Source organism: Salmo salar, chromosome 03 (assembly GCF_965601325.2).
Source record: "Salmo salar chromosome 03, fSalSal1, whole genome shotgun sequence".
Classification (NCBI taxonomy): domain Eukaryota; kingdom Metazoa; phylum Chordata; class Actinopteri; order Salmoniformes; family Salmonidae; genus Salmo; species Salmo salar.
The window spans coordinates 66,202,526-66,213,373 of NC_138293.1; the positions used below are offsets into that span (position 1 = coordinate 66,202,526).

A 10,848-nucleotide genomic window follows, 5' to 3' on the forward strand; every position below is an offset into this window, starting at 1 on the left:
GTCATGAGTGAACAGGGAGTACAGGAGGGGTCTGAGCACGCACCCTTGTGGTGCCCTTGTGTTGAGGATCAGCAAAGTGGAGGTGTTATTTCCTACCTTCACCACCTGGAGGCGGCCCGTCAGGAAGTCCAGCACCCAGTTGCACAGGACGGGGTTCAGACCCAGGGCCCTGAGCTTAATGATGAGCTTGGAGGGTACTATGGTGTTGAGCTATAGTCAATGAACAGCATTCTGACGTAGGCATTCCTCTTGTCCAGATGGGATAGGGCAGTGGCAGTGTGCAGTGCGATGGCGATTTCATCGTCTGTGGATCTATTGGGCCGGTAAGCAAATTGAAGTGGGTCTAGGGTGTCAGGTAAGGTAGAGGTCATATGATCCTTATCTAATCTCTCAAAGCACTTCATGTGAGTGCTAAACGGCGATAGTCATTTAGTTCAGTTACCTTTGCTTTCTTGGGTACAGGAACAATGGTGGACATCTTGAAGCAAGTGGGGCCAGCAGACTGGGATAGGGAGAGATTGAATATGTCCGTAAACACTCCATCCAGCTGGTCTGCTCATGCTCTGAGGACATGTCTAGGGATGCCGTCTGGGCCGGCAGTCTTGCGGGATTTAACACGCTTAAATGTCTTACTCACGTCGGCCACGGAGAAGGAGAGCCCACAGTCCTTGGTAGCGGGCCGCGTCGGTGGCACTGTGTTATCCTCAAAGCGGACAAAGAAGGTGTTTAGCTTGTCCAGCAGCAGGACGTCTGTGTCCGCGACATGGCTGGTTTTCCCTTTGTAGTCCGTGATTGTCTGTAGACCCTGCCATATATGTCTCGTATCTGAGCCGTTGAATTACGACTCCACTTTGTCTCTATACTGACGTTTTGCCTGTTTAATTGCCTTATGGAGGGAATAACTACACTGTTCGTATTCGGCCATATTCCCAGTCACCTTGCCATGGTTAAATGGAATGGTTCGCACTTTCAGTTTAGCACGAATGCTGCCATCTATCCACGGTTTCTGGTTCGAGCAGGTTTTAATAGTCACAGTGGGTACAACATCTCCTATACACTTCCTGTCAACTCAGTCACCGTATCAGTGTATTCGTCTATGTTGTTCTTGGAGGCTAATCGGAACATACCCCAGACCGCGTGATCAAAACAATCTTGAAGCGTGGATTCCGATTTGTCAGACCAGCGTTGAATAGTCCTTAGCACAGGTACTTCCTGTTTGAGTTTCTGCCTATAAAAAGGGAGGAGCAAAATGGAGTCATGATCAGATGTGCCGAAGGGAGGGCGGGGGAGGGCCTTGTAGGCATCCCGGAAGTTGGAGTAGCAGTGGTCGAGTGTTTTAGCAGCGCGAGTACCACAGTCAATGTGTTGATAGAACTTTGGTAAAGTTTTTCTCAAATTTGCTTTGTTAAAATCCCCTGCTACGATAAATGCGGCCTCAGGATATGTGGTTTCCAGTTTGCATAAAGTCCAGTGAAGTTCTTTGAGGGCCATCGTGGTATTGGCTTGAGGGGGAATATACACGGCTATGACTATAACCGAAGAGAATTCTCTTGGGAGGTAATACGGTCTGCATTTGATTGTGAGGTATTCTAGGTCGGGTGAACTAAAGGACTTGAGTTCCTGTATGTTATCACAATCATGCCATGAGTAGTTAATCATGAAACATACACCCCCGCCCTTCTTCCCAGAGATATATTTATTCCATTTCAAAATTCCACTCACACAGCACTCCAGAACTGAGCATTTTTTTGTTCATTTTTTTATTTAACTATTCAAGTCAGTTAAGAACAAATTCTTATTTACAATGATGGCCTAAGAACAGTGGGTTAACTGCCTTGTTCAGGGGCAGAACGACAGATTTTTACTTTGTCAGCTCGGGGATTCAATCTAACAACCTTTCGGTTACTGGCACAACGCTCTAACCACTAGGCTACCTGCCGCCCAGCATGAGTAAAACTCTTTGCTTGATACTGTTATTCATAATAAAAGTCGACATTAGAATCCAGTTTACCTTTAACCACCTCTGAGCGAATTTATCATAAAGAGCTCTAATGCGCCTAAAGTCATTTTCCATTGCTTTGTTGCCATTATATGAGTTCTAGCATGTCTCAATATTGACTAATCTACGCTGAACAAAAATATAAACGCAACACGTAGTGTTGGTCCTATGTTTCATGAGCTGAAATAAAAAATCTCAGAAATGTTCCATTCGCACAAAAATCTAATTTCTCTCAAATGTTGTGCACAAATTTGTTTATATCCCTGTTAGTGAGCATTTCTCCTTTGCCAAGATAATCCATCCACCTGACAGGTGTGGCATATCAAGAAGCTAATTAAACAGCATGATCATTGCACAGGTGCACCTTGTGCTGGGGGACAATAAAAGGACACTTTAAAATGTGCAGTTTTGTCACACAACACAATGCCACAGATGTCTCATGTTTTGAGGGAGCATGCAATTTGCACGATGACTACAGGAATGTCCACCAGAGCTGTTGCTAGAGAACTGAATGTTCCTTTCTCTACCATAAACTGCCTCCAATGTCATTTTAGAGAATTTGGCAGTATGTCCAACCTGCCTCACAACAGCAGACCATGTGTAACCACGCCATCCCAGGACCTCCAGATCTGTCTTCTTCACCTGTGGGATCATCTGAGAGGGGGTGGAGGGGGGTGCTGAGGAGTATTTCTGTCTGAAATAAAGCCCTTTTGTGGGGAAAAACGCATTCTGATTGGCTAGGCCTCGCTCCCCAGTCGGTGGGCCTGGCTCCCCAGTCGGTGGGCCTGGCTGCCAAGTGGGTGGGCCTATGCCCTTCCATTGGTGCACCTGTGCCTAGTCATGTGAAATCCATAGATTACGGCCTAATGAATTTCTTTCAATTGACTAATTTCCTTATATGAACTGTAACTCAGTAAAATCTTTGAAATTATTGCATGTTGCGTTCAGTATAAATAGCCTACCTACAACTGGTAAAAAGTTGCTGCTCTGTCTCTGTGCAGCACTCTCCCAACCAGTGCTCTCAACGCACGCACACCCCTCTGGCCCTCCCCATCTCCACCATTCAGTAACAGCCTGCTCACTGCCTGATAGTCAGCATCAGGCCACAGTGAAATATATATATATATATATATATATATATATGGCGGCTGCGATGCAATTTAGAAGTTGCCCAAAAACCTGCCACCCGCGACCAGTACATTTTCACCTGCGACATCGTTTTCAAAGTTGGCCAATTATCAGGAAAACTGAAAACACGTCTGCAGTGCATCACAAACATACGGTTCATAATTGCCAATCACAACACTGGACTGGCCAATGGCAGGAATTTGTTAGTTCGTCCATCACTCCAGTAAAAGTGACCAATTTAAGGTTTATAGACATGCAACCGCCTGTTAGCCCACACCCCATCAGCCTAGAATCCAAACCCAAAGGTGCCAAAACTTGAGAGAGAGCAATTTGAGAAATTGAAAGTGAGTGACTATTGCTGGTGGACGATTTAATGCGCTCAAATACTTTTTTACACGTTTGAATCACGTGTGCTTACAGTTCTATATGTACTGTTTAAGACATTTTTCTTTTTGATCTACGACGAGTTTCTGCTCGCTCAAAGTCACACTTGCAAGCTCTCAAGTTTAATTTGCGCTCTTGACTGGCCTATACACTCGCGCATACTCGCGGGACCGCAATGCAGAGGGCTCCGTATTGCTCCTCATTGACATGATTGGTTTACTGTAGGTAGGGGCGGGAGGTCCAGTATAAAACACAAACTCACTTCCTTTGCAACTTCCTTCACAACAGCTCTGCTTTGCTAAACCAAGAGGATGAAAGCCATGACGACTGCGGAGGCTGCATGGCAGTAAATGCTGTACGGCCACTGTACAGATTGACCATGCAGACAGAGCCTTTTGCGCACTAATGCCAGATAGACTAAAATAATTAATGAAAACCCTTCATGTAGCCTATAGTTATAAATTGCTCCATAATTATACATTGCACAGAATTGATTTTTTAAAATGTATTGTTTTGTCTTTCAACCTGCCCACCACCCACACTGTAAATCCTTATGCTTTACTAGCACAAATATATTTTACATTTTAGTCATTTAGCAGACGCTCTTATTCAGAGCGACTTACAGTAGTGAATGCATATATTTCATACAATTTCATACATTTCTTTTTCTGTGCTGGCCCCCCGTGGGAACCCTGGCGTTGCAAACACCATCCTCTACCAACTGAGCTAGATTGAACTTAAATATATCCAAATGTTTCACACACTCAAACACTTTAAGTGGTACTGAACCAAAATTTGATGAGAAGTCATGTGAACTTTAAGATTTTAAATTGACCTAAACAAGTACACACTTTTAAATAAGTATTTATAACATATTATTTTTAAGTGACAGTCGCATATAACAAACACAGCTTGCACATTGAACATTTATTTGCTTGTAGATGCAACTTAAACGCAATTGTAACATAACAAAACCTGATTTTTATAAGTTAGCATAACATTTGTTTTACTTTAAGTACCTTGAACTCAAATGATTCCACTTTCTCACACATAAAGAAATTATCTTTCAAACAAGTTATTTAAGTCATTTTGCACACAAACGTATTTAGTGCAATTTACATGAAAAAATATACTTTTATTTTGTTGCGTGTGATATTTAGTTGGCGTTTGTAACATTATACATTTGTGTTCAAATCAGGTAAACATAGTGTGTTTACAACTTACCTTTTAATTGTCAACCTTGAATTATATACATTTGTTTAGCTGACTTCGCAATAAAAGTATTATCACCTTGCTAAATGTAAGTAGCACTCAAATATTATAAGCTACTTTGGTGATTTATAAGTCCATGTCAGATGAACATAAAAATTGCAATGTAAACAAATGTAATTTTGTGAGTACAAAACATTTCCAGTATTACATTACTTTCAATAAAGAAAGTATGATGTGGAAATTAGAGCAACTTTTTTGTGTTGACTTCAATTTTAAATATTGTGTGTCTTCAATTTAAAACCTATTTATCTAATATGACTTACAGGTTTTCGATCAGCTGACTTTGTAGTAAAAAATAGCCTAATTTAATTATTAAGTAATATTTTTTTACTTCGATATTCACCGAATTTTGTTTACATACAATTTCATGGCGAAATTCCCAGCCTAGATATATCATGCCACGCAGCGGCTAGAGGATCATTAGCTAACGTTACTTGCTTCCTGCTTAGAATTTTCAGGGTTCGCCTGCAGCGTCGCGATTACTTCCATTGTACTTGCTCATTTACGATTACGTTGCCACTGCTAGCAAACGACAACGCACGGGACCTGAGACGTTTTTGTTCAAATGGTACGTAGAAAGCCAACTTGCTGTACTGCATGTTTGCATGTTTATATAAGCGAATGTCATATGCGAGGTTCAGGCTAGCTAGATACAGCTAACCTGCTGTCCCACAGTGAAGGTAGTTAAAGAAAAGTGTTTTGTGTGACCTATACTTTATGTATGCCGTTCTGTTGGATAGAATTGAAGGTTAAGTTTGTGCCCACCTCCAATGTGGCGGCACCATACTTTTTGTTGCGTGTGGCTACCGACATCACTCAAAACATCTTCACATTCACATATAATGAATATGCTTAATTCGAGCATATGCATATTAATTCCATTACTACTTATTAAATTACAGGCTTGACATCAGACATCTTAACATAATTGTTATTATGGTCTCTCTGGTTTTGCAGAAATGGATATGGCATCATCTCCCTTCAAACTTAGTGATCTTGGTGGAATTGAAAGGATGATACTACCAGAACGTCCAGCCACTATTGACCAATTTATCATTTTACTGAGGCAGCAATGTGACATTCCTTACACCATTGACATTCAATGTCAAAACAGTCTGATTCCCAGTTTTTCAAGCTGACCTGCATTGATGATCTGCCAAACATGGGCACAATTAAGCTTTTGATATTGGAGGATGCCATGACTAGCTTTGGGGTGTCATTGAGTAATCCACACTTAACTTCACAGCATCCAGGACAACCGAGTGACAACTTTGCGTTGCCAACCTTTTCACATGATCTTGAATTGTTACTGAGAGAGGGAAATCAAGGGTATGACCAATTTGGAAGACAGCTGGTGTTAACCAGAAACCAAAGACAACAGATTTCGGATGGCGTGGCAAGAGCTATGTATGAGAGGAATTAGTATCCAAGTAAGTGTGGCTTTGAAGATGCTGCAAAAGCCTTAGTCCACTGACATAAATTCCTTGGGTCACCAAATGGGTGGGAGGGATGGAAGAATGGCCTTAAGTTTAAAGTAAGCAAATACAGAATGAAACTAGGCAGAGATAGGTGTCCTGAGGTTGGTAAAAAACGTGCCCAAAAAAGGAAAGATCCAGAACCACCACTAAAACACAGTTTACTGTGGCACAGTCAACCTGTCACAGTTCCCTCAATCAAAAGTTGAAGCAGATCAGGAAAACCTAAGGGCCGATATTGCTCTTGAAGACACACAGAAGACACACAAAGACTTGGCTGTAATCAATCACTGTATGGGAAAGACATTTGCCCTGAGAAGACAGAAGATTCTGAACATCAGTCCTGAAATACAGACAGTGGAGAATAGATGGCCGGCACTATTTCTGGAGTCACAGGTATTGCTTTGGCCTGGTGACAGTGTTTACATTCTGTTACAATGTCTAGAATGGAGGGTATGAGTTATTGTGTTATTGTCATTCAGTAAGAGCCTAGTAATGTATAATTGCATTTAGTACAGAAGACTTCTGTGTCTTTAAATCAAATATTTAATCTACAGATATGTGCTGAGTCTCATCGCATAACTAATCAGAACCTGCAGCGATTGTTCTTTGCTGTACTAGACCATCACACTGAACGCTTGCTGGCTTTATCCTGGGAGGTGCAGGGACAGATGCGGAGCTTTGGACTTTGGCTTTCTGCCATTCTGAAGACGTATGATGAAATGGTTTGTTACATTCGAATGTACATATTTGGTCAGTTTCCTTGGTCTGTGCGGGCACTCCCCCTATTTATTATTTAAAATGTTTTACCATTTTCCAAACCCCACCTGCAGTGTACATAAAATTGGTTTGGGGTGAAATGGTTGTAAAAGGGGTGTTGTGTCTCGATTAGTGATTGAGCCTATGGATAGCCATATTGGTTTAAAATCACAGTGCCTATATACTTTTCCCATTTGTCCTCTGCAAGTTGATTTATTAATGTTCTGTCTGTGTCCTTTTAGCAGTCAAGGGATGTGAATGTCAGGCGAACTGCTGCCCTTCATTGTCTCCCAGCACTACTTCTTGAAAGCGACTCAGAGGTGTTCAAAACCTGCAAGGTTGGTTAATATACTTCAGGTTTATTACAGAGTTTAAGACTGCTCCTTTTAATATTGACGTGCCTTGCCCAGAAATCACAACACATCTTCCGCGTTGGTTGATCTGTATTTTACACTCTTCCGGTTGTCATACTGTAGGAACGTGAGTCAAGAAATCCTGGTGTCCTCATTGGTCCAGTCTGCATACTTGCTATCATCTCTGATGATGAAGATGCAGTCTCCCTTCAGCCACACCAAGTCTCCATCATCCACGAAGATAGAGTGGTGATGCACAGCTTCCAATCCTGGCCAGATGCTTTTCTCGCTCTAATTGGCCTGGTTTATGCTCTACATCTGGATTACCCAAAACCCATGTCCAGCTCATTTCTATTCATTCAGCAAGTGTTCCTTAACATTGATTGCGAATAGCTCAAGTCAAGTTTTGGCCTTGAAAAATAAACTGTAACCTAATTATAATCTGTTTTCAGGTCAAATGTGCCTGTGGTAAGACAACAGATTTTTTTCTCTTTTTTTTCTTCAACCTTAGAAAAGAGAACACAAAGTTTGTGTATGCTTTTTGTTGTTGTTTCCTTTCATGTGGGTTCTCTTGAAATGTAACCAGAGGAACACAAATTGACAACTGTGAATCTCATGTGTTTGAGATGTTGTTGTGGTATTCTCCAATAATAAATAATATTAATTTGTACAGTTCGACATGAAATTTACACCTGAACCTAAATTATCTATATGGAAGCACGCTGGGAGGGATTGGCTTGTGTGTTGTTGTCTTTTAGCAAGGAGATAGGCCTAGTAAACTATGACTGTGCTTTTGTAGACTTTGTAAAAAATACATTGAATGTGTACGTTGAAGGGGTAAAATTTGTGTTACACAATAATACTTCATCTATTATGTTTGTTCTAGGTTATATTGCCTAACCAGCAAATACTCACAATCAGTATTTGAATTATCAGACGTCAATACACTTATTCATTAACTTGAAGTCATTAGACGTTTACAAAGCATGATGAACTGCTAAATGGGTTGGCTTTGAACTTTGCTCCCTGGTTTGCTTTGAGAGAACATGCCATCATGATAACCTCTACTTACAGTACTAATGCTGAGCACATTCATATAGCAGTCTATACAGTAATATATTCAGTCATCTGTCTGTGTTATAATATTGTGGTGTTGAGGGAGCTCATGGTCTCCAGGTACTCCTTCAGGCAGTGTTAACAGCAGTGCTCCAACGAGAATTGATTTTGGCATGTTGTGTGGCATCTGCCTGTTCGTTGCACAGCATAAAATTGTTTTCCGCAGGAGGGTTAACTGGTGCATCTGAACATCACTGTTAGTAGGCCCAACTTCTAAGACACACCATACACATAATTTTGAAACTAGGGAAATGGAACGGTTAGGAAAGGGGTGGCTAGTGAGGTCTAAGTCGGTCTCTCTTCCTGCCTATCGTTCGTTCTCCTCTTATGCCTTGTCATCTTACTTGTCTCCTCCCACAACACACACCAGCCACATGTGGATACAGCCAGATAAGAAATGGTTGGTGAGGTCTTCTCATGCCCTCTACTCTTTTGTCAATTTTTTATGCCTTACACAATTTATCCTCCCTATAGTCTCCCATCAGACAGAGTAAATTGTGCTGTTGTACTGTCCTCTGCAATGACTTGTGTGCTGAGACTAATCTGGCCCTCTATAACATTGTACTCTGTCAGTGCGTGTGGTGTATAGGTGATAGACATGCTTACTCTCTGGCATGATGTAGGCAGAAAAAGCCTAACGGTGAGAATAATACAAATTGGTAAATGTAGTAATGCCCCAATTGGTTAGGGCCAAACCTATTTGAACGGTGACAGGGTGAGGATGGAGGCCAACTCAAAATCTTGTCAGGAGGCCTATATTCCCCAAATTATGGCACAATTACATTACACATTCAATGTGTCCAGGACATGGTCCTTAAGCTCCTGGTGTCTAATTCAATTTAGATTTTAAAACTGTGTTGCATCTGATTGAGGAAGTGGTCTAGTGTTGACTAAATGTAGCTTGCACCTGGGCCTAAAAGTGATAAACATGGTGTTAATTGGTCATTGGTAATTATTAGATTAGTCATGTGTAAAGTGTCACTGTGGATGTCTGTCTGTCTCGTATGAAGCCCTGAATTAAGAGTAATGTTTATGTTCAAGTGATATAACCTCTAAAGAGTTAACTGCCTGTGATATAGCAAAGCTGGTTAATTAGAATTTTTTGGGGGGGGCATCTGGAAGGATGTATTCTTTTATACTGAAGCCCGCTCATCGGCCAAAGGCAACATCTTCTCTGTGATCATACAGCACTTTCTCCAAGTGCATGTGCAGTAGTATACCTCACACACTGATTTCCCGCCAAGGTTTGTACGATTACATATATATATTTTAAAGCTACATTGCATTAGGGAGCCAATTTCTGAAATAAATAATTAGATCAAAACCATTATTTAGTACAACTGGACCTATTTTTTTGTAACAAAATTCTGTATGTCAATCCCAAAAAAATCTACTATAACTAGAGGGGAAAAAAACTAATGCAAAATGGTCTCCTCCATTCCACAGAAATCACATTTATAGTCAATGATCAGCTTGAATCTTTCCAAAACATGTTTCACAGGATAAATTCTATGTAACATTTTAAATTAAACTTCTTTTACCATGTTACTGATACAATATTTGTTAGCAATTTTCTGTTACGACTTCTGCCGAAGTCGATGCCCCTCCTTGTTCGGGTGGTGCTCGGCGGTCGACGTCACCGGTCTTCTAGCCATCATTGATCCATTTTTCATTTTCCATTGGTCTTGTCTTCCTACACACCTGGTTCCAATCCCATTCATTACATGTTGTGAATTTAACCCTCTGCTTCCCCTCATGTCCTTGTCAGAGATTGTTTGTTGTTATGTGCTCGTGTATTTGTATTGGTGCGCGACGGGTTATTTTACCCATGTTATTTTATTTATGTACGTTGGTTTTTGGAGTTTGTTTTATCTTAATTAAACTACTCGTTACACCAAGTTGGTTTCTCCTGCGCCTGACTTCCCTGCCACCTACACACATAATGACATTTTCCATGCTTTCCCCCATTGTATATCATCATAAATATTTGTCCAAAAGATGTAGTATATTTAATTCAAAACCTAACTTTTTTTCACTTTATAAATGAATTGAAACAATATGGCACTACTTTAGCTCAAATGAAAAACAAAAAGGCAATTAAAACTTGTATTATTAATGAATATGATTTGTTTGTTTAGGATTCCTGGCAATGTAAACAGTTTATGTATGCTTGTTTGCATGTGACTATTCCTCTTTTGTTTGTTGATAATTGTTAATAAAACTTTTTTTTTAATAAATAAATTAGGGAGCCAATTGTGAGCACGGAAATCTAATGTAGTCTCATTATTTAAATTAGGGAGAACATTTCCGGAGCTTAGGTAACGTTAACATTAGATAGAGTCGGTTAACTTTTCAGCATCTC

At 40.6% G+C, this 10,848-nt stretch overlaps 1 long non-coding RNA gene across 2 annotated transcripts; it reads left to right on the forward strand.

Moving 5' to 3' along the window:
• Positions 1-5,196: 5,196 nt before the first annotated feature.
• LOC106601081 (uncharacterized) lies at positions 5,197-10,384 on the forward strand. Of its 2 annotated transcripts, XR_001327938.3 has the most exons (5): positions 5,197-5,351; positions 5,741-6,654; positions 6,816-6,983; positions 7,260-7,355; positions 7,494-10,384. It is a non-coding gene; the product is annotated as an uncharacterized LOC106601081 (long non-coding RNA). The 2 variants fall into 2 exon arrangements; XR_001327937.3 differs by having other exon boundaries at positions 5,741-6,983.
• The last annotated feature ends 464 nt before the right edge of the window (positions 10,385-10,848 follow it).